At 42.5% G+C, this 26,845-nt stretch overlaps 1 long non-coding RNA gene across 3 annotated transcripts in view; it reads right to left on the bottom strand.

Annotated features, from left to right (window-relative positions):
- The window catches only part of LOC123595779, a 33,625-nt gene extending 21,262 nt beyond the window's left edge, over nucleotides 1-12,363 (bottom strand). For all 3 annotated transcript variants that reach the window (XR_006711372.1, XR_006711369.1, XR_006711373.1), the window contains exon 1: nucleotides 12,062-12,363. This is a non-coding gene — a long non-coding RNA (uncharacterized LOC123595779). The remainder of the gene's footprint in view (nucleotides 1-12,061) is intronic.
- Nucleotides 12,364-26,845: the final 14,482 nt, after the last annotated feature.

Genomic DNA, 26,845 nt, shown 5'->3' with positions numbered 1-26,845 from the left:
TTTCAACAATTCCCCCGTGACAACCTGCCAGGAACTCTCCAAACGCTTTAACACCAGTGATGGGCCCCTCACTGCCAGCCACCCTGTAGGTAATCCAGCTCTAAAGTCTCACTTCTAGTTCTAATTGTCTTGGGTTGAGTTGCTTATGAAATGACTCTGAGATGAGGATTTTCGTGCAGGAAGTTTAGTGGAGAGTGTTGGAAGAACAACTGAAAGGAAAGTCAGATTAGGCACTTGATGCAGTTGTGATGAAAGCCTCAGCTCTGGCCCTTCAGAACTGAGTCAAGGAGGTTAGGCCTTCGTACCCCACCCCAACCAGTCAGTGGATGTGGGATGTTCAGAGAGAGGTATAACTTTGGGTGAGGTGCTCCCTTTACATTGAAGGCAAGTCCCAGAGAGCCATCAGCAGGTGACACTCCCAGAAGCTAGGGGAATGGGGGTCTCGACCCTGAAGAGGGCATGTGGGTGGTAAACAGCATCCTCTACAGACCAGGATAAGTGATAAGAGTAAGCAAGTGTGTAAGCTTAAAAGCCAACTGGATTAGAACTGACCATAAACAATGCTAATGGAGAAGTCTTTAAAAGTTATGTTTTGTAAGCAGTTCAAAAAATAATGAGGGCATGTTACTCATGCCCAATCAGAAAAGTCTACAACTGTTCAAAATTGTCTTCCTCGGATTGCAAAACAGTGACAAAATAGACCTTCCAAATATTAGAGACCTGGGTTTCCAAATCTCACTCAATAGATTCATGACTTAATAAATATCACAAACCAATAATTACATAAGTTGCACAATGTGTCAGAAGGAAGTAAGTGCTATTAAAAAGAAAAAACAAAAAGAACAGAACAGGATAAGGGCATTCAGGAGTTAGAGGAAAGGAGTGCAGGGAAGTTTGCAGAGCAAAGAGAATGGTCATGATAGACCTCCTTGTGAAAATGAGTTTGGTAAAAGGACTAGAGCTTAAGTCAGGGCGTGAGCAATGACGGTATCTGAGGGAAGAACATTGCAGGCTGAGAGAGCAGCCAGTGTAAAGGCCCTATGGCAGGAGAACGTCTTGTTGATTGAGGAGTGATCAGAATGCCAGTATGGCCAGAGGGGAGAGGGTAACAAGAAGAGTGGTAGAATAGAGGCTCGAGGGGTCACTGGAGGGCAAGGAGAGGTAGGGGGCTTGGTAGTCTCCGGCAACGGATCTGAGGCAAGAGACTTGAGTAAAGGCATCCATTGCCATTTAACCAGACTCTATCAATAAATAAATTTGGGGAAGAATTTGCTACTCTACTTACACCAATTTTACATGCTCAGTGATCTGACAGCTTTCTAATACATTTCCCATTTGGATACACAATCTCATGCCCTACTTTAAGATATTATTTTCAATTCAAAAGAAATTAAATATCATGACTAAAAGCAAAGCAAAGCAATGAAATAAAACACACCTTTGTTTCCAAACTACACGTGCCTCCTGGATACTCTGATATGACCTCTCTCGACTCCATCCCATTTCTTTCCCCAGAGCAATATTTTTTTTTTTCCAGCGCATCCCCTTATAAACCACCTGGTGAGTCTTAATGGGTTCCAAACATGAAAACCCTATCCTCCATACTTCGTAGGCTGTCCCTCAGACTATCACTCAACCACAAAATTAGGTGGCTCAGTAGTAATTGGGGCTACTCAGTAGTCATCTATTAAATGAGTTATGGATAGAAACTGAAAAATGGAATTCATAAACCAAAATTAACATGTGATCAGAATTTACTGGGGCCATTCATTCAATATTTTCCTAGGAAGTCTGGCAGCCACACAGTGTGTGGCAACAAAAGTGCATGGGTAAATATTTGTAATTTCCAAAATTTTCTAAAAGAATTCTCTACTATTAGTGTATGGTGAGAGTTGTCTTCAGTTGGTTAGAGTTGCTACTATTCCTTTTTTAATTTAATTTTTTTTTTAGAGAGAGAGAAAGCATGTGAGTAGGGGGGAGGGGCAGAGGGAGACAGACAGAGAGAGAGAGTGAGAGAGGGAGTAGAGAAAGAGAGAATCCTAAGCAGGCTCCATGCTCAGTGCAGAGCCCAATGCAGGGCTGATCCCATGACCCTGGATCATGACCTGAGCTGAAATCAACAGTCAGATGCCCCACTGGCTGCGCCACCCAGGCACCCCTACCATTCTTGATTTATAATTATAACTTACAGTTAGTCTGCCTTCACCATTATCAATTTACTTTGTCATGAATGGTTTGGTGTATTGTAGAAAGAAAAAACGTCTATAATTTTTTCAAAAACTAGAGTTAAAAGCATGTGTGCATTGCAAATTAAATTGGGGCTACATCAAACTAAAAAATTTTTGCACAGTGAGAGAAACTATCAGCAAAACAAACAGGCTACCTACTGAATGGGAGAAGATTTTGCAAATGATATATCTGATAGGGGGTAATATCCAAAATATATAAAGAACTCCTACAACTTAACACCAAAAAATAATCCAATTAAAAAGTGGGCAGAGGGGGGCACCTGGGTGGCTCAGTCGGTTAAGCGTCCGACTTCGGCTCAGGTCATGATCTCGCGGTTTGTGAGTTCAAGCCCCGCGTCGGGCTCTGTGCTGATAGCTCAGAGCCTGGAGCCTGTTTCAGATTCTGTGTCTTCCTCTCTCTCTGACCCTCCCCCGTTCATGCTCTGTCTCTCTCTGTCTCAAAAATAAATAAACATTAAAAAAAAAAAGTGGGCAGAGATCTGAACATTTTTCCAAAGAAGACACACAGATGGCCAATAAACACATGAAAAGATGCTCTACATTCCTAATCAACAGGGAAATGCAAATCAAAGCAACAATGAGATACCACCTCACTCCTATTAGAACGGCTACCATCAAAAAGAAAGAGTTAAAAAAAAAAGACAAGATTGAGAAGTGTTGAGGGGGATGTGGAGAAAAGGGAACCCTCGTGCACTGTGGTGGAAATGCAATCTGGTGTAGCCACTAGGAAACATAATATGAAGGTTCTTCAAAAAATTAAAAACAGAACTACCATATGATCCAGCAATCCCACTTTGGGTATATATCCAAAGGAAATGAAAACAGGATCTCCGAGAAGTACCTGCACATTTATGTTCATTGCAGCACTATTCACAACAGCCAAGATATGGAAACAACCATTAATCCTCAACAGATGAGTGGATAAAAAAGATGCTCGGTGTGCCTGGGTGGCTCAGTCGGTTAAGCATCTGACATTGGCTTAGGTAATGATCTCAAAATTCATGAGTTCAAGCGCCGCATCAGGCTCTGTGCTGACAGCTTGGAGCCTGCTTCGGATTCTGTGTCTCCCTCTCTCTCTTCCCCTCCCCCACTTGCTCTCTGTCTCTCAAAGATGAATACACATTTAAAAAAATGTTTTTTAAAGATTCTATCTCTATATATAATATATACAACACCCTCAGGTTCATCCAAGTTGTCACAAATGGCAGGGTTGCCTTCCTTCTTATGGCTGACTAATATTCCAAAATATATACAGAGAGAAATATTATTCCGCCATGAGAAAGAAGGAAACCCTGCCATTTGTGACAACTTGGGTGAACCAAAAGGCATTGTGCTAAGTGAAGCAAGTCAGACAGAGAAAGACAAATACTATATGATATAACCTATATGTGGAATCTAAAAAAGCCAAAACCAGAGAGAAACAGAGTAATGGTGGTTATACTGGGGCTGGAGGATGGAGGAAATGGGGAGATGTTGGTCAAAGGGTACAGACTTTCACTTATAAGATTAACAAGTTCTGGGGATCTAAAATACAACATGGGGATTATAGCTAATAAAACTGTATTATATAATTGAAGTTGCTAAGAGAATAGATTTTAAATGTTCTCACCACAAAAAAGAAGTGGTAATTATGTAAAGTGATGGAGGTGTTAGCTAATGCTAGGGTGGTAATTAATCATTTTGCAATAATATATAAGCCTATCAAATCAACATACTATATGCCTCAAACTTACATAACGTTCCATGCCAGTTGTATCCCAATAAAGCTGGAGAACAAAATAGAGCAGAAACAGTAAACGCTTCTCTGCTCCATGCCCTGAGGTGCCAGCGGGGTCCTCCTAGAGGCCCTCAGCTTCCAAGGGACAGCAGCCTGGCACACGCCCAGGACCAGCTGACTGTTTCGGAACTGCTTTTTAAAAGAGCCACGGGGCAGAGGAGGATGGCAAACATTCGGATTTCCAGTGCTAGGACCCCTGTGGGGGCTTCTGGCATGAGTGAGATGAGAAACCACTTGCTCTACTCCTGTGAAAATGACATCCTGCCATGGGGAAAACAGGAGAAAGCTAAAAAGTCATGGGTGTGGGTTCTTTCTATCAAAAGAAGCAAAGAAAAACTCAATGGGCCCAACACCCTCTGTAAATAATTCCTTACAGAAATCCTAGCTTCCCCACCACCTCCCACAAGGCCCTCTGCCCCACAGGATGTCCAACAGACCCTCTCCCAGGTTTGGCCCACACCATTCCAGCCTCCTGGTCTGGGGGTAGGTTCCACTAAAGAAGGCAAACAGAGCTCAGTTTCATTCCTCTCAGGCTGAGTCACCTGGTTTTTTTTTTTTTTTGAGGCTATTTATAGGTTGATTAATAAATAATAATAATAATCCCACCATTTTGTAATTCTCAGCAATGACTTGCAGCCAAATTTCCATTGCAAAGTGTTTTCCTAGAGCTTTGGACAAAGAGCCATGTGAAAACTAGGTTACTGATTTTTGTGAGCACAGATATTGTTCCTTACCGCAGCTGCTGAAGGAGGCTTGATTGTTGGGTGGAGGGAAAGGTATATTAAAATGACACGGGGTTGGGGCCTGGGGAGGCACGCTTGACTTTGACCACCGCTAGAGAGCCTGAGTCAGGTGCCTTCACAGGCAGGTCGCAGGAAGAAGATGATGCTTCCACAGAAGGAGCCCGACCCAAGGGCAGCAAAATGAAAGAGAATCTCATTTAGAATTTCCAAGGCCACTGACATCAACAAATAACTCTCAGCTGCCTCCCACTCTTTTCAAAAACTAATCTTATTTTTCTTAAGCTTTGATGAAAAAGTTGTCTCCCTAGCGGCCCTACATGACTGATGGGCAAGCCTCATCTTTTATACCTGCAGTGGAATAAAACTGGCTTTCCTCAGACTATAGGGGGCCTGGCAGTCAGGACAGACTGTCTTGCATGGTCTCCCTTCCTCCTTGAGGGGCTGTCACTGGCCCTCCTGGGGCTACTCCACAGGCTTTGCATCTACAAAGTGCTCAAAGTAGTTGCTGAATTGAACTCGAATAAGTTTCCCCATCTTCCTCTGAAATTACTAAAGATCTTTCAATTCAAAAGCAAGCCTCAGGACTCTAGGACTCTAAGGCATTCCAAAGTTTTGCTACCCAGGGTGGTCCTTGGACCTGCTGCTTCTCTTGGGAGCTTGTCAGATGTGCAAAATGCCAGGCCCCATTCTTTTTTTTTTTTTTTTTTTTTTTTTTTTTTTTTTTTTTTTTTTATTTAGCACAGGGCCAGGCCCCATTCTTGAGATTAAGGCTTCAACATTTGAATTTGAAGGGAGGATACAATTCAGCCCATAACAAGCATTACCATGTCCAGCCATTGTGTTAAGCCTGGGTTACAACCATGATGAAGGGGACAAACTTGGTCTTCAGGCAGCTTATAACTCCTCACTGGCCATACTTCCCCTCGTGTTTTGGCCACCCAGACCATGGCCTCTTACTGATGTCAGGTCCTGCAGTCTGAGAGTCTGTGCTGCCTGCTCTGGCCACTTGCCCAGCCCACCAGGAGGAGCAGCTAGTTCCTTCACCCTTTGGCTGAGGAACGTGGGTTCACCCTGTGTAGATGCCAGCCCAAAAGAAGACCCCTCCTGTAAAAACAAAAATTATCTACAGATGCTAAAATTTCTGGCTAAAAGTATGATGAGAAACGGTATATTTACATGGTCTTAATGTATCTCCCCATAAGATATTTATTCATCACAAGAGGAAAAGAATGACCTGGCAGTGGGAAATTTGGCAGATGTGACCTTAAACAAGTAACTAAGTCAACATCAGCAGGAAAAAGACTTGTCAACAATGTGCGCCTCCTGATATGATGCATTAAGAAATGATACAGTATCATTTCTGTAGTATTCTTGTCAAAAAATCATAACCTCAATCTAGTCATGAGGAAGATGTAAAAATTTCAAATTGAAGAGCATTCTAAAAAATTGGCCAGTATTCTTCAAAAGAGTCAAGGTCATGAAAGACAAAGGAAGGCTGAGAAATTGTCGAAAATAGGAAAAGACAAAAGACTTCCAGGTAAGATGGGAAAGGAGGAGCACCCTAATCTCATCTCATCCCACAAATACAACTAGATAACACCCACATCAGTGTAAACAACCCAGAAAACAACTGGCAGAGTGGACTCTCCATAGCTGAATGTAAAGAGGAGGCCACAGCATGGAGGGCAGGAGGGGTAGAGCCATGGTTGGGAGCTAAATGGCCCCTCTGGATTATCCATGGGAGGGAGGGACATGGCGGGTGTGGAGAGGGGAGAGGAGTAGGCACTCTAGCCATGGAGAACCCATACGGGGAAAATGAATCCCCATAACATTTGGCTTTGAAAGCCAGAGGGGTTTAACCTCATGAGTTCTTACAAATCTTCAGGACTTAACACCTGGAACTTTAAAAACCAGCAGGCTCAGCTCTGGGAGAGGTGGAAGGTAAGAGTTAACTAGGTCCCCAACCTTAAACAGACAGCACAATAAACAACCCTTCTGAGATACAGCATAGAAGAAGGAGCTTGAAAAATATCTAGGCTATTAGAGAGAGAGATTTGTTTACTAATCTCAGAGCATGTGCTGGAGAGGCAGGGATCACTGGGAGACTTCTCCAAGATCAAAGGAGCTGGTGGGTGCCATTACCCACCTCTCACCCCCAAGTGTAGACACAGACACTGTGGGAACCAGCGCCAACACTCTCCACCTAACTTGCTTATACCACAGCCCCGCCTCCAACGCGCTTCTGCAGATCACCCCCCTCCAACCTGCCTAACCTCGGGAAAGAGTTTTCCCAGGCAGCTGAAGGACCTTGCTAGTACCAAGTGTCCTGCCCCCCATTCTCCTGTGCTCCTGTCCCCTCCAGACCCCATCCAAAACGATGCTACAAGCCTGACAGTGTATAAGAAGCCCTGAGAGAGGCCAACACCACTCCTCAGTGACTGTCCAGGGAGAGCAGAAGGTAACTACATACACCAGTAGTACTGTAGTTCCAGCAGGGGACTGGGAGCAGACATCTGGTCTGACTGCAGGCCCTGCCCACCAACAAAAGCCTCTCTGGGGACAACGCAGGAACGTGCCCCACAGTTTGGTGCTACCGCATCTCTGGCAAAGGCCCGATCTGACTCAACTCAAGCCCAAAGTGGTCCCCAGCTGGCCCACTAACAACACAGGGACCAAACCTTGCCTACAACAGGCAAAGAGAGCCATTGCAGATGATTGGACCAAAGACAAAAGTGTCTCAGCCACAACAGCAGAGCACACACAACACACATAAGAGACACCCCTGAAGTGCCAGGTTCTAGGGAACAGGGGACAGATACTGCATTGCAGGGCACTACAGAAACTCTTCTTCGTAAGGCCACTACTTTCAGGAGTAGGAGACATAGCTGACTTTCCTAACATATAGAAACAGGTATAGAGAGTTAGACAAAATGAGGAGACAGAGTAGTGTGTCCAAAATGAAAGACTAGGACAAAATCACAGCAAGAGAGCGAAACAAAATGGAGGTAAGAATTGAAAGTAATGATAGATAATTTAAATTAATGGTCATAAAGATTCACTGGACTTTAGAAAAGACTGGGGGACCTCAGTGGGACCCTCAACAAAGAGATTAAAAAACATAAAAAAATAACCAATCAGAGATGAAGAAGTCAATAACTGAAATTAAAAATATACTAGATGAAATCAATAGTAGACCAGAAGAAGCTGAAGAACAGATCAGTGACCTGGAGGACAGAGTAGAGAAAGCAATCAAGCTGAACAGGAGAAAGAAGAGAAAAAACAAAAAAACAAAAACTTAGGGAACTCAGTAATACCATCAAGCATAATAACTCTTGCATTATAGGGATCCCAGAAATAGAAAAGACAGAAATATTATTTGAAGAAATAATAGTGGAAAACTTCCCAAAACTGGGAAAGCAAACAGAAATTCAGGTCCAGGAGGCACAGAGAATCCCCCAAAAAATCAACACCAGGAGGTCCACACCAAGACACATAGTAATTAAAATGGCAAAAAGCAGTGATAAAGAGAGAATTTTAAAAGTAGAAAGAGGAAAGAAAATAGTTACACACACAGGAAACCCCCATAAGGCTAGCAGCCGGTTTTTCAGCAGAAACTTTGCAGGCTAGAAGGGAGTGACATGATATATTCAAAGGACTAAAAGAAAAAAACCCGCAGCTAACAATACTTTATCCAGCAGGACTATCATTCAGAATAGGAGAGATAAAGAGTTTCCCACACAAACAAAAGTTAAAGGAATCCATGGCCACAAAGCCAGCCCTACAAGAAATGGTCAAGGGGAGCATGAGTAGAAAGGAAAGACCATAAATAGGAGTAAGATAAATAGGAAGCACAAAAGCAGTAAAACTAAAACCTGATGAAGGGATTCACAAAATAAAAGTATATACAGTATGACACCATATACCTAAAATGTGGGGAAGAAAGATTATTAGGGGAGTGTGGGGTAAAATCCAGCTAAAGCCTAACTCCGTGACACACATCTAAAACACAATTACACAGAGCAAAAATGAAGAGATGGGAAATAGCTGTCAAGCAAATGCAAGAGAAAAGAATACACAGCCATTTCAATACTAGATGAAGCCAAGTTAAAGGCCAAAACCTCATTGTTAATAACAAATATGTCACAATATAATGCTAACCGAGTCGGGGTGTGGGTGAAGGGGATGAATTGAATGGGCGAAATACATGAAGGGGAATTAAGAGTACACTTATCATGATGAGATGATGAGTGCCTAGTAACATGAAGTGTTGAGTCACTATACTGTACATCGGAAACTAATTTAACACTGAATGTTAACTATGCTGGAATTAAAATTTGAAAAAAAAGAAGACAGTTAATGCAATCTGGGATTGAATCTGGAGCAGAAAAAGGATATTAGGGGACAAATGGGAGAATTTCTTATAAGGTCTCCAGATTCATTTATAGTATTGTACCAATGTTAATTTCCTAGTTTCCATAATTGTATTACAGATATGTAAAACCGTTAATATTAGGGGAACCTGAGCGAAGGGCATGTGGAAACTTGGTGCTGTTATTTACCTTCTCTATAAATCTAAAATTATTTTAAAATTAAAAAAGAATATCTGATAGAACTTCCGTTGATTAGGGTAGAATGCTAAACTGTTGTAATAGACACCCCAAAGAATACGGTGGCTTAAAGAATAAAGCAGTCTTCTCTCACATGGAAGTCCTGAGGTTCGGGGCCACACTGGCAAAAGAGTTGTCCTCCTCACTCCTGCTCTAAGTTCTCTCCACTGTACACGCCCTCTGAGGCTTTGTTCTCTTCAGAATGGGTAAAGCTGAATTCGCATTGGCTCTTAAATGCTGGGAACACAGAGTTCCGTATATGTGTGTTATATCAATCTTGCTAATTATGTTGTTAAAATATTGCATCTGCGGTCTACTTGATAAGTTACCGAGAAAAGTTTACTATGATATATTTCACCATGGTTGTGGATTTCTCCTTATAATTCTGTCCATTTTTGCTTTCTGTATTTTGAGGCCATATAACTAAATGCTGGTGTAGATGGTATCTTTTCACACCATTTTTTGTACCCATTTAAGAATTTGTGTATCTTCCCACTGAACTGTTCCTTTAGCATTATGCTGTAACTTATTTGTTATTAACAGTGAGGTTTTTGCCTTTAACTTGGTTTCATCTAATATTTATATGGCCATATATCCTTTTCTCTTGCATTTGCTTGACAGCTATTTCCCATCTCTTCATTTTTGCTCTGTGTAATTAATTATATTTTAGATGTGTGTCACAGAATTAGGCTATAGCTGGATTTTACCCCTTACTCTCCTAATAATCTATCCTTTTTAATTGATGCACAACAGTTCAGATCACATATATTTGATTTATTTCTATCACCTTATTTTATATGTTCTATATACCCTGCTCTTTCATGGCTTATTTCTTCTTCTTTCCTGCCTTCTATTTAATTAACTGTATTTTCCTTATATTGTTTTTTCTCTCTCTACCAGTTTGAAACTTAAACATTCTATTCACATTCTTTCAGTAGTAACTCTTAAATTTTTAATACACGCCGTTGACTTAACAAAGTTTAAAATAATCAACCTCTCTTCCTTTCTCTCCAAAATATGAACACCTTAAAACAGTTTAACTCTAATTACTCTGTTCTCATCTTCCATGCTGACATTACTGGTAGTTTTTTGTTTTTGTTTTTAGCACCTGAATTGGTCACTATCATTCGTCAATACTCGTTTAAATTTACCTGCATGTTACCAGGTTCTGCGCTCACAATTACTTCATGATTTTACTGTTTTCTTTTGGGTTGCATTGTCTTATCTTTTTTTTTTATTTTGATTTTTTAACATAATTTATTGTCAAGTTGGCTAACATACAGGGTATATAGTGTGCTCTCGGTTTTGGGGGTAGATTCCCATGATTCATCACTTACATACAACTTAAATGCATTGCCTTCTTAAAGTACATTCTTCAGCATTTCACTCCCTAAAAGTAGTAAGTCCTCCAACTTTTGAACTTACAAATGTCTCTATTTCATCCTCACTCTTAAAGGAGAATTTAATTAGAAAGAGAATTCTAGGCTGATACTCTCAGATTTTGAAAATATCATTCCATTATCTTTTGGTTTATATTGTTGTGAAGTCTATGAAAATTCCAATTTTATTCCTTTTTAAGAAATCTGTCTTTTTCTCTGGTTTCTTTGAATCTTTTCTTGTCTTTGAAATCCTAAATCTTCAAAAAACATTTGTCCAGAAGTGGCATTGTATGTCTTTTCCTTCAGGAATGATTGTGCTCCTTGAGCCTGTATCTTTTGTCAGTTCAAGGAACTTCAAAGTCATTAGCTCTTCTAATATTGCTTATCCTTTTACTCTATTTTTCCTGTGACAACTCTTGATAGACATAGTTTGTATGTTCTCATTCTATCCTCCATGATTCTTAACATCGCTTACATATCTCTCTCTTTATCTCTGTGCTGCATCCTTGGAAATCTCTTCAGGTGTATCTTCCACTTGACCCTTTCTCTGTTCAGTGGTGTCGAATACTATTGCTGTTTACTCGCTAAATTTTTCCAATGATGTTTTTTTCTAAAAGTTCTTTGTGAGTCTTTCAAATCTGCCAATATTTTCACATATTGTCTTGTTATGACTTTAAACCCTTCTTTGTATTTAATCACTTTGTATTTAATCACTTAAATACATTTATTTTATATTATCCTTAATATATTATCATTCAATTATCTAAACAAAGCTCTTAGGGGTCTAACCTGATTTTTGTTGTCTCTGCTATACAAACTTTTATGTCCTGTGTGGGAGAACATGTCCCCTTCAGAAGAATTTTGCATTCATTCCTGCAGAGTCCTCACTGTATCCCTAATCTGGAAACCATTTTTATGAAAAATGTTTGGTTTGGCTGCTGCTGGACCATATGAGTAGTATCAACTTACTACCCAAAACTCTGATGAAGCACAGCCCTGCGATTATGAATTTGGAGGAAGGGGGAAGGGGGATCTCTTTTTTCCAACCGAAGACAAACAAGCTATCTGTTATCTTTCTGTGCCAGAGCACAAATTTTCCTAGTCCCCTTTCACTGAGGGTAGATAGCCTCTTGAGCATGTGGATTGAAGGAGAAGGTTGGTTCAGCTCCAGGTCTGTCTTTTTTTATCAGCTTATGGTCACATGGCCTGTTGCCATGTGGGCCTTAAAATGCAAGTTCCTAGACTACACAGACTGCCCACCTGTTCTGTGCTCTTCTCTAACCCAAGGAATAAAGCAAGAGCTTACCAGTCTGATTTTCAGTTCCTTCTGTTTCTACAACCAGAGAATGTCCTCTCGTTTTCTCAAAGCTCCTCAGTCATTCAGAAGAATCTTTGGTGTATTTTGTCCCGAATTTCTGGATATTTGCAGAAGGATTTGAGATTATCCTGTTTTACGTATTTCTAGAAGCAGCATGGTCATTAAAATAAGCTATTCCCTCTCTGCCTCCATTTCCTCTGGTTCCTCAGTTCCCAGCTATAACAGTTTGACTTTTGCTCCCCTCTCTCTGGAGCATTCTGTTCTCATAACACCAAACTGTACACACCAAACTGATCCCTCTACCTGAAATGCTCCTGCACCCCTCTTGACCTGTTTACTTAACTCTTGGCTATCCATTAACCCACAGGCCTGTTTCATCTTCTCTAAGAAGCCTTTCCCTTGAACCTCTATAATCCCACAGATCCTGGTGCTTCTTTCTTTCTTTCTTTTTTTTTTTTTAATGTTTTTTATTTATTTTTGAGAGAAAGAGAGAGTAGGAGCAGGGAAGGGAAGGGGCAGAGACAGAGAGGAAGACACAGAATAGGAAGCAGGCTCCAGGCTCTGAGCTGTCAGCACAGAGCCTGAAGTGGGGCTCCACCTGGTAAACCATGAGATCATGACCTGAGTTGAAGTCGGATACTTAACAAACTGACCCACCCAGGCACCCCATTCCTGGTGCTTATTTCTATCTCATTTACTACATTATAAGAAATATACCTTTTAGCATCTCCCTCCACAGTTAAGATCCTTGAGGTCTGGAACCATGATTTACTCATTGTGTCACTAGAACCTAGAATATCATCTGACATATAGCAGGTGTTTAATATATAGTTCACTGAATAAATGAATACAGACAAGTTCCATAATTACTGACTTTAAAGGTTTAGCAGTCCCCCCACCAAAACCCAGAAAACTTTCAGTTTCCTGGAAAACATTTATGCAAGACCATCATTTGAGGAAGGAAAGGGAAGTATGTAGGGCTCAGAACAATATATGCCAGGGATAGATGATACATTGTGTTCTGTCCCCTCAAAGGGGGGGGGGGGGCAGGCTGAGATAAGGAAGATGTGAAATCCAATTAAACCAAATGTTCAGATCCTTCCAATGATTTTCCATAAAATGTAGTACAGAGGCTCAACGTGTCATACAAGGTCATCAAAGATCTAACACCTGGTCTGCCTTTCCAGTGTTATTTTCTGCTCTACAAACTTTCACTCATTTCCTTAAAGTGACTGTGAATCTTATTTTCCTATTATCACCCTTTGACCCAAAACCTTTATTCATACTATGTTCAAGGGATCAAGAGATGAGTTTGTCTCGGGCACATTTTATTTTATTTTATTTTTATTTTTTTACTACTGGCTTCCTTGAGACCTTTTAAGTAGATAACAAAGGAAAATAGAATATATGTAATTGTGTTACTCTTGGCTATAAGAAAGTCCTCTGCTCCTTTACCTATGTTGCCATGAACTTTATATAAGAGTTGGCTCACCGTCTGTGAGCAGCCCTCCCACAGCTCAGCTCCAAGGGAGGGAAAAGAGGCTGATATTTTAGGTCTAGCACGACTCCAAACGGCAGTCATCTCTGCCTCTCCCCACCACCCCCAAAGACAAGGGCACCGGTAAGGTCCCTGATTTGCGGCCCCCAGAAGGAACTCTGTTCCTGACATGTCACTTCTCCCAGTGAAATCTGCTATCTTGTTGAAAGGGATTTCAATGAACTGATTACTTCAGAATAAGTATGTAATTATTTTTGTGGTCAACTGGGACAACATCACATGGGAAATAAGAACAGATGTTGCCCAAAAAAGAATTCAGTTTGGCAGATGCAGAAACATGGTGGGGAGAGAACATCCTCTGACTGCCTGGCTGAGTAATTGCAAACAGCTGCTGGTCTGCGTATCGCTCAGACTAAGAAAATGTCTCAGCAGGAAAGAGAGTTTGTGCTCCACCGGCCCCGCCTCCTCCTGGTATGGATGAGGAAACTGAGGCCAGGGAGAAAATAGGGTCAGAAACCTCATCTGCTTCTTTCACCCTAAGATTTCTTTCTCTGGAAAATGCAGAAAGCCCCCCAAAATTGTTTTCTTTGGATTTTCCTATACAAAGAGTATAAGTCATAATGAAGCATTATTTTTAAGCTGTTGAGAAGCCAGTGAGCCGCACCGGCTGATTGGCATCCCAGAGCGGCTTCTGCCCCCAGTGTGGTCTCTGTTCGCCCCACAGTCACGTGGATGCAGAGCATTGAGCGCTAAGCTCTGAGCAAGTCTTCTGGGGCTCTCAAGCTCCTTAGGCTCCCTGTGAAAGGAAGGCTGTCATTCAATGGATCCTACCCTGCCCCAGCTCTCGTGGGACAGCCTCAATGCTGGGAACATCTAGGAGTTTCCTCCACATTCAGAAAATATTCTGAACATCTTCTCTACTCTCTATTTATAGTTCATGGCAGTCTCCAAATGCCAGTAGTATCCTGAGTTTATTTCAGGCCTCTGGTAAATTCCAGAAGAGTTCTGTGCCTCTTGGCGTCTCTGAGTTCACCGTCTCAGAGGAGAGAGCAGGCTTGGGTGACCACCTCCTGCAAAAACCCGCCTTCCTCCCGGCTGTGCCTGCCTCTTCCTCCTGCTGCTGCTTCCTCCATGAAACCTTCCCACTGGCCCCAGATACTGTTGCTCTCGTCTTCCTCTGGTTTCCCAGAGCACTTTAGAAACTTCCATTATAACACAGCATTCCGTGTATTCCAAGAGTTGGTGTCCTCACTCTGCTCCTCAGCCAGATTCTGAGATCAGGTGGAAAAGACTGAGTCACCGCACCTTTAAACCTCATGGAGCCCAGCACATCCCCCGGGCTCATTCAAGCAGCTCAGTCATAAGGTCTGACCATGAAGGCGTAGGTAAATGCATGAGTCACTGACTTTCTCCTCCCCCTTCCTTCTGAGTCCCAGACGGCCTCCCTACCGCCACACCTTCCTTCTTTGACTCTGAAAGCGGGAGTTTAATGAGCACGGTGCTCTTATGAGGTAATCGAAGCCTTCATTCCTACTCATTCCCTGTCCAACCTTGGCCGTGACCCTGAACCACAGGAGATTTTAGAAGTTATTTGCACAGACAGTTAACAATACTATATTATATGCTTGACGTTTACTAAGCGAGTAGATCTTAAATGTTTCTCTCTCACACACACACACACACACAAAGGTAACTATGGGAGGTGATGGATGTGTTAGTTTGATTGTGGTAAACATTTCACAAGTATGTGTGTATCAAAACATCACACTGTACAGCTTAAACGTATACAATTTTTATTTGTCAATTATATCTCAATAAAGCTGAGAAAAGGACTTTTTTGTACAGATGATGAGAAAAATAATTATCCCCATGCTCTTTTCTGTTCTGAATGTTTCTACATGTAAAGATACAGCTCTGGACCCTTCAGAAAGCTCTTTGAAATTCAAATCTAGGGCCTCTGGAAGGTTCATTAGAAAGCAGACTCTGGGGTGAATAGGTTCTCATGGCAGAGGGGAGCAACTGCTTTGCATAAGGGCTAATTCAAGGAAAACCAACATATTGAAGGGCTGTATTTTTTCTCCCTTGGTGGGAAGTACATATTTATAGGACTTAGATTCACCTGCTTTATTGATTAGAAGAATGTCCAGGAAGGAATTGCTCCTGCTTTCCTGCTTCCCCTGCCTACCAAACGTTACTCCATGAGTTGAGTGGAAGAGCGACACTATAGACTTAGCTTTTCGACTTTCCTGCCAGACCTTCCTGAACCCCGAGGGCAGGCAGCACGGCCCCGGCATCAGGGTGCACAGCCCTGTCACACACAGATCTCCGAGTCCCAGCCAGCCTCCACGGGCATCTGAAAACCCATCTTCCCTGGGCTCTCCGCTCCCCTGCTGCTTCCTCTTTAGATCCCAGTAGTTCGAGACTCCGGGACTCCGCTCACAGCGAGATCCTGCAGGCACCGGGCAGTTTTCAAAGAGCACGATGAGTTAGAACCCCGTTGTTGAAGAGATGTTCCCACATGGGGAGAGAAGCTGGTACAGCCGTCTCAGTAGTGTCCTAGCTCTGCCGGCATCTGCCTCCTTCAGCAGGAGCCTCTCTGCTGTGGTGAGAGACGTGGTGGGGGCAGAGGGTGGGAGCCGGACAGGGGGAGGAAACATGATAAATGCTCTGGCTTTGGTTTGCAAGGATAGAGGCCCCTCTTGGGGCGCTTAGCTTGACCATTAGTTTTGGTGACAATCAAGTCATAAACATCCCAAAAGACCAACTCAGTGTTCATCTCTCCCTCACGTGCACACACACACACATGCGCATGTGCACACACACACACACACACACACACACACGACTAGTCTCTTAAATGGAAGGAAGTTATGACAAGGGAACTTTCAGAGGTCTCTGCTCTCATTTGTATTTCCAGAATCTTTTTTTTTTAAGTAGGTATAAGAGGCACTGTTGAGAAGCAAATCATTTGTTGAGAGAGCCCTTGAAGTTAGGCAACAATCACACTATGCACACATTGCACACGGACACGTCCCGGGCTCCTGCCCCAGCACCAGAGAGCCCTCGAATTGAGATGGCTTCGTGGTGAAGAGAAGACACAGAGAGAAAAGAAAAAAGAAGGTTGCTCCCTCATAAGGAGGAACAGTATTGAAAGCCTCATCTGGCTATTGAGTTGGGACTGTGGGACCCTGAGTACTTTTTGCTTAGTGATTGGTGTTTCTCTCCAAGTACTACTGGGCAGGGCTAAGTACCAGGCTGATCCTTGACCACTGCCCTCACCTAATGGTCACACTGTTATTTGCATGATAAAATGTGAGCTAAATACAACCATAAAATCTGCTCTTCTCCTTCTGTTTCCCTGCCGGGTCCATTATCGTAGGATTGTCTAGAAGGCTTGGACTTCTGCTCCTGCCTCTGGTTCTGTCCCCAGAGACCCCATGGAGCTCTAGTCTGTCCAGAAATGGCCAGAAGCATAGAAGAGAGCAGGGCTGACCTGGCCCCATCCTGGGATCAGAAGTTAACAGGTGTCTCCTGCTCCCCAGAGACCTGCCTGTCAAGCCCGGGAAGTAAGTTTAAAGCCCCTGCCTCTTTTCCCTTCGTTGTAATTCTTAGCCCTCATACTCCTCTGTCTGTGGGAAGTGCTCAATAAATATTTCAGTCAAGCTGCTGATACAGGAGCAGACCTCTTGCGCCATACACGGTCAGGTTCAAAAGATTGTTGAAAGAGAAAATAAATCAAGTTGTTCCCACAGCTCGTTCTTCTTTAGCCGCAAATGTGACTAATTAGTTCATGAGTCAGATCCAGGCAAAGGTGACAGCGCTTGAATTTGGCTCCGAAATGTTCTCACAAACAAGGGGGATGGACACCGTCTGCCCACTCTGATGCCAGGGGACATATGCCCCTGAGGTGTGAGCTTCCTGTCATTGAGTCAAAGTCACAGATGATTTGAGTTACACTCAGCCAAAGGCTGTGAGGAAATTGTGAATCGACAGTTCAGCAAAGGAATTACAGAAAGAGTCAGGCTGTCAGTGAAATCATATCCTGAGATCCCAAGTGACAAAGGGAAATGGGAGGAATCTGCAGGCGTCTTTGTCCACGAGCGCAGTTACGTGAACGGGAATAACCACGCTCCACAGGGAGGTCTGATGGGAGTTTGGGAGGAAGGGAGCCACCATATAAATGTAGATGAGAGTTACGGTGATGAAAGAAAAGAGTATAGATATAGATGGATGATACTGACACAGACAGACACACATGGCAGGACCTGGAGAATCAGTCACATTTAAAATAAGAACAGGGGGCGCCTGGGTGACTCAACTGGTCAAGGGTTGACTCTTGATTTCGGCTCAGGTCATGATCTCGTGGTTTGTGGGTTCAAGCCCCACATCAGGCTCTGTGCTGGCAGCACGGAGCCTGCTTGGGATTCTCTCTCTTCCTCTCTCTCTGCCCCTGCCCTGCTTGCTTTCTTTCTGTCAAAAATAAATAAACTTAAAAAAATGAAATGAAAAATAAAATAAAATAAGAACAGGGTATAGAAAGCCTACAAAACAGAGAAAAGGAAAATCAAGGAGATATTTTCACCAAACCCAAGATCATCACTTTCTTCAGAAACTAAGAGGAAAGTCATCTCCTCCAGCAAACCTTCTTGATTTGTCTCTACCTGATGCTCTACTCATCATTCGTTCGTAAGAGACTGAGAGTCTAGGGGCGTCTGGGTGGCTCAGTTGGTTAAGCATCTGACTTTGGCTCAGGTCATGAGCTCCCGGTTCGTGGGTTTGAGCCCCGCATCACGTTCTGTGCTGACAGCTCGGAGCCCAGAACCTGCTTCAGATTAAGTGTCTCCCTCTCTCTCTCTGTCCCTCCCCTGCTCATGCTCTATCTCTCTCAAAAATAAACACTAAAAAAAAAAAAAAAAAAGACAGAGAGTCTATTATGCACAAAGGCTACCAAGTCGAGCCAGACCTAACATTCTCCAAGAAGCTTATGAGATAGGGAGTTAAGACAAATTCACAAAAAACTTTTTGTAAGATCAGAAGCAACAGAGTCATGAGAGTGATCCACACGAGAGACAAGGGTCCCAGAACTACAGACCGGGGGAGGCCGCTTCCGCTGGGAAATCGGACGTCTGTACATATCAGGCAAGTCTACGTTCGCTCGGTCTTGTGATGTGCACTTTCAGGGCTTGGGTACCAGGACATTCTGTATGCCTCTGGTTTGTCTCCTTAGCTGGGTCAGGTGGCCGAGTGAAAGCAGGTCCCATGTTTGCGAGACCTTTCCGGCACTCCTTTGGGGCCCAAGTGGTGTCCTGGCACTGGTCAGGTTCTCTGAAACTCCCGGCTGGAAAAGAAATTTCCTCTCATGTGATTGAACTAGCAGAAACACAGGACATAGCAGATTGCCTGAGAATAACTGCAGTATTTGAAATATGTTTTCAGGGTTTTCACGGCGTTTCGTTCTTAGCAAAGGCCTTTATGGAAGGAATGATTCCTCTCCCCTTGCAGGCTAAATGATGCTTTTGGTGAATCATTTCTTTGTTTCGGTTTTAGATTGCATCTCACAAAATCACCTCAGGGGCAAATCTCTCCAAATGAAACCGTTAATAAGAACTGATAAAACCATGGCAGCTTTTCAGAACTATCCCTGGAGGTCGACCACATCACAAGCCGGAGCTCACACTCCGTTTGTAAATCTGCGGTGGAAGTTCTTGGGGGCACGCTCCCCACCGCACTTCCCGCCCTTCTCTGGCTGGCCTCCTGAGTGCCCCTTTGAAGGGAACAGTCCCAGAAATAAACATAAGAAGGAGTAAACCCAGACAGAAGGACAATGGGTATCTTGGGGCAAGTTTCTTCGGAGGAAAGGGTTCCTGCTGACCGAGGGCTGAATTGCGGCAAGTTGTCCCTCAAGACCCCACAGTGGAGGCAAGGAGGAGGGAGCAGTTTGCTCTCAGCCCGGGGCAGGGTTCGGCAGATGGCAGTGTGACTGTCCCCAGCAAAGCTAGCCTGAGCTGACCCCGCAATCACCTGTTCCTGCGTGGGGCCTGGATGGATGCTCCTAAGAATTGGCAGGTTGCCAGCCGCCTATTTATTAGCTCGTTAGTGATTTTCTGGGTTCTCAGAGTGTCTACTTGATTCCCAACAGTTCACAAAACTCACCACTGATACTTCTTTAGTCGTTCTCATATCTCACGAGGGAAGGACACACATTCACCTGGACAGTCTAGGGACTGACTTCAGAGACCTAGGGTTAGTTGCCTCTTTTCTCCCGATACCCAGGGCCTGGTCCACTCAACCCACCCCTTGGAGGTGAGTGGCCCCACCTGCGTATCTAGGGCTTCAAGTGACAAAGTGTGGTCCCTGAACCAGCAGCGTCAGCAGGACCCGAAGCTTCGTAAAAATGCAGGCTCTCAGGTTCCACCCCAGACACATAGAATCGGATCCTGCATTGTAACGAGACCCCCAGACGATTCGTGTGCACCTTGAGAAGCATGGCTCTAAACCAGTGATTTCATTCCTAAGAATTCATCCGGAGGACGTGATCAGATACACGCAGAGCCTGTAGGTAGCCGTGTTCACAGGCAGCATCGCTTGGAAAGACAAAAACTGAAAACAAACCAGATGCATCAAGGCAATATTTACTGAGTGCCTACTATGTGACACTGAGGAAATAGAAGTGACAAAACAGACAATTTCTTAAAACTATGGTTTGTTTGGTCAGACAGAACATTATACAGTCATTGTACAAATGCCCTTTCGAAAAGAATAGCCTATGTTCGAGCCTTATTTCCTGCCTTCCGGTTTCGCTCCCTCATTGTGATTCCCTTCAGGCAAACAGTTCGTGAAGTCTGCTAGACTGGGGACATTTCCTTTTGCTAAACAAATAAGCAAACACAGAAGGGGCTCGGCTGCTGGGGCACCTTGGAGCTGCGTGTGACAGGAATCAAAATCCACTTCCAGGACTGGGGCTGTACAAATGTGACTGTTTGCTTTCACTTTTTCTCCCAGTGTGTCCATCCCCCAGGGTATCACCCACTCCCTCCCACGGCATGTGGCCCCATCAGTTTCATCTCCGTGGTGCCCTGCAGATTTATGTCACTGTATCCATTCTTTTTTTCCTAAAAGGAAGACAACTCAGATAAGCACATCCGGTTTAAACAAACATAACTTTCTTTGACTACAGCCTCGAGAAGGGTAATAAACTCTGAAGTAGAGATCTTCCAGAGAATATAGCAATATTATCTTGCCAGCCCAGGGCTGGGGTTTAAGGCTGCTCTCAACAGTTGCCCATAAATCATTGCTTTACTTAGTATTATACAAACATAGCAAAGTCACTCAAGGAACACTTCTTTTTTTTTTTTTTTTAATGTTTTCATGTTTATTTATGTATTTATTTTGAGAGAGAGAAAGAGAGAAAAAGTGTGTGAGCAGGGGAGGGACAGAGAGAGAGGGAGAGAGAAAAACCCAAGCAGGCTTCACACTGTCAGCGCAGAGCCCAACACAGGGCTCAATTTCATGAACCGTGAGATCATGACCTGAGCCAAAATCAAGAGTCCGGATGCCTGAAAGACTGAGCCACCCAGGCGCCTGAAGCCACACTTCTTATAAAAGTAAATAGTCAGTGGCTGCACTTGGAAAAAACATCTGACTAAAGAAATTGTGGTTTCTATACACAATGGAGTACTACGTGGCAATGAGAAAGAATGAAATATGGCCCTTTGTAGCAACGTGGATGGAAATGGAGAGTGTGATGCTAAGTGAAATAAGCCATACAGAGAAAGATACCACATGTTTTCAATCTTATGTGGATCCTGAGAAATCCAACAGAAACCCATGGGGGAGAGGAAGGAAAAAAAAAAAAGAGGTTCGAGTGGGAGAGAGCCAAAGCATAAGAGACTCTTAAAAACTGAGAACAAACTGAGGGTTGATGGGGGGTGGGAGGGAGGGGAGGGTGGCTGATGGGGATTGAGGGGGGCACCTTTTGGGATGAGCACTGGGTGTTGTATGGAAACCAATTTGACAATAAATTTCACAAAAAAAAAAAAAAAAAGAAAGAAAAGAAAAGAAAAGAAAAAAAATAAATTTATAAAAAAAGAAAAAACATCTTGACAATAGAGTCCCCAGCCAGGGAAAGGGCCCCTTGTCTGCCTCACAGCCCACCTGGTTGGTTCTTCAGTCCTTGGGCCCACTTCTCTTCTCAGGGAACATGGTTGCTAGAAATCTGAGTCCCACGGAATTTTTTCTTGTCGGGTCCTTATCTAATCCTCTTCCTTGATCACTCAACCCTGTTTGGCCTGCCCCAGCACTCCCAGCCTCTTAATTCCCTCCCCAATCTCTTCCATCCTTATTCATGTCTTGTTCGTTGATTATTTCAACAACCAAGTCCCGTACTGTGTTGGATGTGATGTCCTCAGATGAGCCAAGGGACTCACTTCCCATATGCGGAGAAAAGAGACATGGACAAAGCCAGACTACCTAGGTGACCATGACATTGCCAGTGTTGGGAAGTCATGTTTATTTTGTAATACTTAAATAAAAATGGCCTTGATTCCCCTTCTTCCCCAAGCTTCTGTTTCACCTAATACGTTTCTTTGGTTCTACATTTCAGCACCTGCTGAATCCTCTCCCTCCATCATTGCACCTGTTCCTGTCACTTGTATGAGGTGGCTTTATCTGCATCTTGTGGCCCACTCTGGATGTCACTCCCCAGAGTCCCTCTTCCCGGCTTGTCCTCCGTCTGGCAGACAAAATTGACTCTCCCACTTTATCATGAAGAGTCTTTTCCCTGTCTATGTCTCTCTCCAGATCTTTCCTTATAAATCTGAAAACTCATTCAGTTGACCACACACCAAGAGCCATCCAGGAGAGGACTCCAGATTTTGGCAGCACAAATTATAGTCTTTTAAGAGGATCAGGTTCTCAGGGACCTGCCTTCCCTAAAAGCTTCTCTAAGGTATTATGGTTGTGTTGTATATTGTATATGTAAAACTATATTAAGAGAGAAGAAAAATTTCAAATCAATTACCTAACCTTCTACCTTAAAACATTGGGGGGAAAAAAACTAAATCTAAAGCAAGCAAAAAGAAAGAAATAATAAAGATCAGGGCAGAAATTATTGAGTTAGAGAATAGAAAAATAATAAACAAATCAATGAAACCAAAGTCTGGTTCTTTAGAAAGATCAACAAATCTTTAGCCAGACTGACCAAGAAAAAATTGCTAGAGTCAGAAGTACAAGAAGGGATATTACTACTAACCTTACAGAAATAAAAAAGAATGTAAAAAAATACTAAGAACAATTGTGTGCCAATAAGTTAAATAGTGTAGATGAAATGGACAAATTCTTAGAAAGAATGGACAAATTCTTAGAAAGACACAGACTACTGGAATGGACTCAAAAAGAACTGGAAATTCTGAATAGACCTTTAACAAGTGAAGAGGTTGAATTAGTAATCAATAAACTACCCACGACAGGCCTAGATGGCATCACCATTGAATTCTACCAAACATTTAAAGAGTTAATGCCAATTTTTTACAACTCTTTCCAAAAAATAGAAGAGGAGAAAATACTTCCCAACTCACGTATACAACCAGTATTACCCTGATACAAAATCCAAGGACAGCACAAGAAAACTAATATCTCTTAGGAATATGGACACAAATCCTCAATTAAATATCAGTAAACTAAATCTAGCAACATATAAATGTAGTTATACAGCATTAACCAAGTGGTATTTGTCCCAGGAAGAAAGATTGATTTCATATCTAAAAGTCAATTAATATAATAGATCTTATTAATAGAATAAAAAAGAAATGCTATATGATCATCTCAAAAAAGGCACTAATAGCATCTGAAAAAATCCAACATACTTTCGTGTCAAAAATACTCTACAAATTAAGAATAGGAAGAACTAGGAACTTCCTCAACCCAATTAAAAAGCATCTACAAAAACCTACTCCTAACATTGTGCTTAGTGGTGAAAACTGGATAACTTCCACCTAAGATCAAGAATAAGATGAAGACATCCATTTTTTTGTCTCTCACCATTTTTATTCACCACTGTATGGGTGATTCTAGCCAGGACAATTGGGCAAGAAAGAGAAGTAAGAGGACCCAGATTGGAAAGGAAGAATCAAAGCACTTAATGCATGGCTACTTAGGGCTGGGGGTGGTGAAAGAACGGTGAACCACTAAGAGGTACAGATTTCTTTTCGAAGTAGAGTTTGCACATATCTGTGAATGGGCTAAAAGCCATTGTATTGTACATATCAAATGGATGGATTGTATGGTATGTGAATTATATCTCAATAAAGCTATTCCCCCCCCCAAAAAAAAGGTGTGACCAGAGAAGTAAGAGAACTAGAAGAGAGGATAAAAGTGGAAAACTCAGAGACGGTAATCAGCATTAACTCACCAGAGTCAAAGTCAAGAATAAAAGAAGTTCCTTGGACTGAGTGACCATCAGGACAATCGATGACCTGCTCTCAGAGAAAACCTGTCCTTCTATTTTGCCAAAGCCAGCTGCTCAGCCTTTGTTCTCCATCACTTTCCTTTTTCTTCCATCGATGTCATTCCAGAAATATCTCCTTTACCTCTTATATCTTGAATTACATCATTTATACTTTTCATTCTTTTCTTCTTTCACTCAACAAATATCACAGCACCTACTATGTATCAGGCACCCCTCGGGGCTCCAAGACACCTCTGAAACTGGTTGTTGACAAGGACTATGTTATGTGGTCATTGTTAGCTGCAAGGGAGGCTGTGAAGTATTTTCATTTTCCAATTTCACTGGTAGACAAAAGACAAGGAGAAAAGAGCTCAAATTCGTGTTGACTTAATCAACTTATATTTTCTTCCACGTGTTTATAAATAAAACTTTAAACCAAATTTGAACACAGGTCTGACAGCTAGAATTATTTTCATGGATATTGGAGACCCCAGGTACCCTCCAGTAGTTCTCCATTATTTGCTTAATTGTTCAGGTCAAAAACTCTGGAGCCACATTTGACTTCTGTCATTTTAGTCACACCCTGCATTCAATTCATGAGCTGGCCCTATGAAACAAGATCTTCAAAATATATCTCTTCGTCTTCACTGTTACCACCCTACTCCATGTACCTACCATCTCTCATCTGGCCTATTTATAACAACCTCTTTCCTAGGTTCCCTGCTTTCACCCCTGCCTCCCACCATCTGTTCTTTATAGCACAGTCACATTGATCCTCTCAAAACAGATCTGATCATGTCAATCCCTTGTGGAACAGGCTCAAACAGCTCCTCACTGCACTCAAAATTAAATCTAATGAAGAAAGGATGATCTTTCCAATAAATGGTGCTGGGTCAAATGGCTAGCCATATGTGTGAAATTGAAGCATCATCCCTACCTCACATCATGCAAGGAAATGAAGTCTGGATGGACTGCAGACCTGAATGTGAAAGATAACATAATAAAATTGCAAAACAAAAGCATAAAAGAAGATCTTTGTTAGCTTTGAATATGAAAAGATTTCTTAAACAAAACACAAAAATAAAACCCCACAAATAATAAAAGAGCTGCATTAAAATTAAGAACTTCCCCCCCACAAAAGATGCCATAAAGAGAATAAAGATACAAAACAGAGTGAGAGATATTTGCAATATAAATATTCAACCAAGGATTTGTATCCAGAATATATAGAGAACTACAAACTATTCAAAAAGACATTCAATTAACAGAAAACAAAAATGGGCAAAAGAGTTGAACAGGGAACTCTCAACATAAGATATCCTAATGGCCCACAAACATATGAAAATGAAAATGTGTTTAAGTTCATGAGTGTCATGAAAATACAAATTAAAATTACAATGGCACACCACAACATGCACAACAGAACGGCTAACACACACAAGCCAAAAGACAAGCTATCCCAAGCACTGGCAAGAGTATGAAACAACTGGAACTCTCATAAAATGCTGATCCGGGTGAAACGTGATGCAAACACTTTGGAAATTGATACTATTTACTGAAGTTGAACATATATTTATTCCATGAGCCAGCAATTTGATCCCTAGATTTATATCAACACACACATATATACCAAAAGATACATAGATGCATGCTCATAACAGCTGTATTTGAAATAGCCAAAAGCTGAAAACAACCCAAATGGATAGATTAATGAACTGTGGAATATTCATATAATGAAATATTATACAGCAACAAGAATGAACAAACACAACACACTACATGGAAGAATCTCAGAATCATAATGTTGAATGAATGAAACAAGACACAAAAGACACATTTCATTTGTATGAAATTCAAAATCAGTCATTCTGGGAGCCAGATGGTTGTTCTCTATGGCGAGGGAAGGGTGTCTGTGAGGCAGCGCTAGGATGGGGTGCCGGTGAAATTCTGTTTCTCAACCTTGGGTGTTGGTTACACAGGTATATTCAGTCTGTATACCTGAGATTTGTGTATTTTTCTGTGTTTGTTATGCTTCAGTTAAAGTTTTTCTTTTTTGGGGTGCCTGGGTGGCTCAGTCAGTTAAGCATCTAACTTTGGCTCAGGTCATGAGCTCATCATTCATGGGTTCAAGCCGCACATCAGGCTCTGTGCTGAGAGCTTGGGCCCTGCTTCAGTTCTGTGTCTCCCTCTCTCTCTGCCCCTCCTCTCTCTCTCTCTCTCTCTCTCTCAAAAATAAATAAACATTAAAAAATTTTTTTAATGTTTTTCTTTTTCTAAACCCCATATGCTAGGGGTGCCTGGGTGGCTTAGTCAGTTAAGTGTCCTATTCTTGGTTTTGGCTCAGGTCATGATCTCATGGTTCATGAGATTGAGCCCTGCAGCAGGCTCTGTGCTGACAGAGCAGAGCCTGCTCGGGATTCTCTCTCCTGTCTCTCTGCCCCTCCTCTGCTTGTGCTCACTCTCTGTCTCTCAAAATAAATAAACTTTTAAAATCCCGTATGCTAAAAATAAATCAAACTGCAAAAATCAAAATAAAACAGCATAAAATTTAAGTCCAGAAGGGTCCTCTAAGCCTTGCACGATCTGACCTGGCTCTTTGGCCTTCACCTCCTACAGATCCCCCCTCGCTCACCAAGCCCGGCCACTGCCTTCTAGCTGTTGCTCAGGCACACGAGACAAGCCACCTCCTACAAGGTAATCTGTCCCTGGTAAATCTGTCCCTGATTTATTCAGAATTCTACCCAGATGCCATCTCTTCAGAGAGGTCTTTCATGACCACCCATCTAAAATACACAGACACACATAGACTCGGGTTACCTGCTTTCTCTCT

Source organism: Leopardus geoffroyi, chromosome A1, assembly GCF_018350155.1.
Source record: "Leopardus geoffroyi isolate Oge1 chromosome A1, O.geoffroyi_Oge1_pat1.0, whole genome shotgun sequence".
NCBI classification, from domain to species: domain Eukaryota; kingdom Metazoa; phylum Chordata; class Mammalia; order Carnivora; family Felidae; genus Leopardus; species Leopardus geoffroyi.
This window is presented reverse-complemented; position numbering and strand designations above follow the sequence as displayed.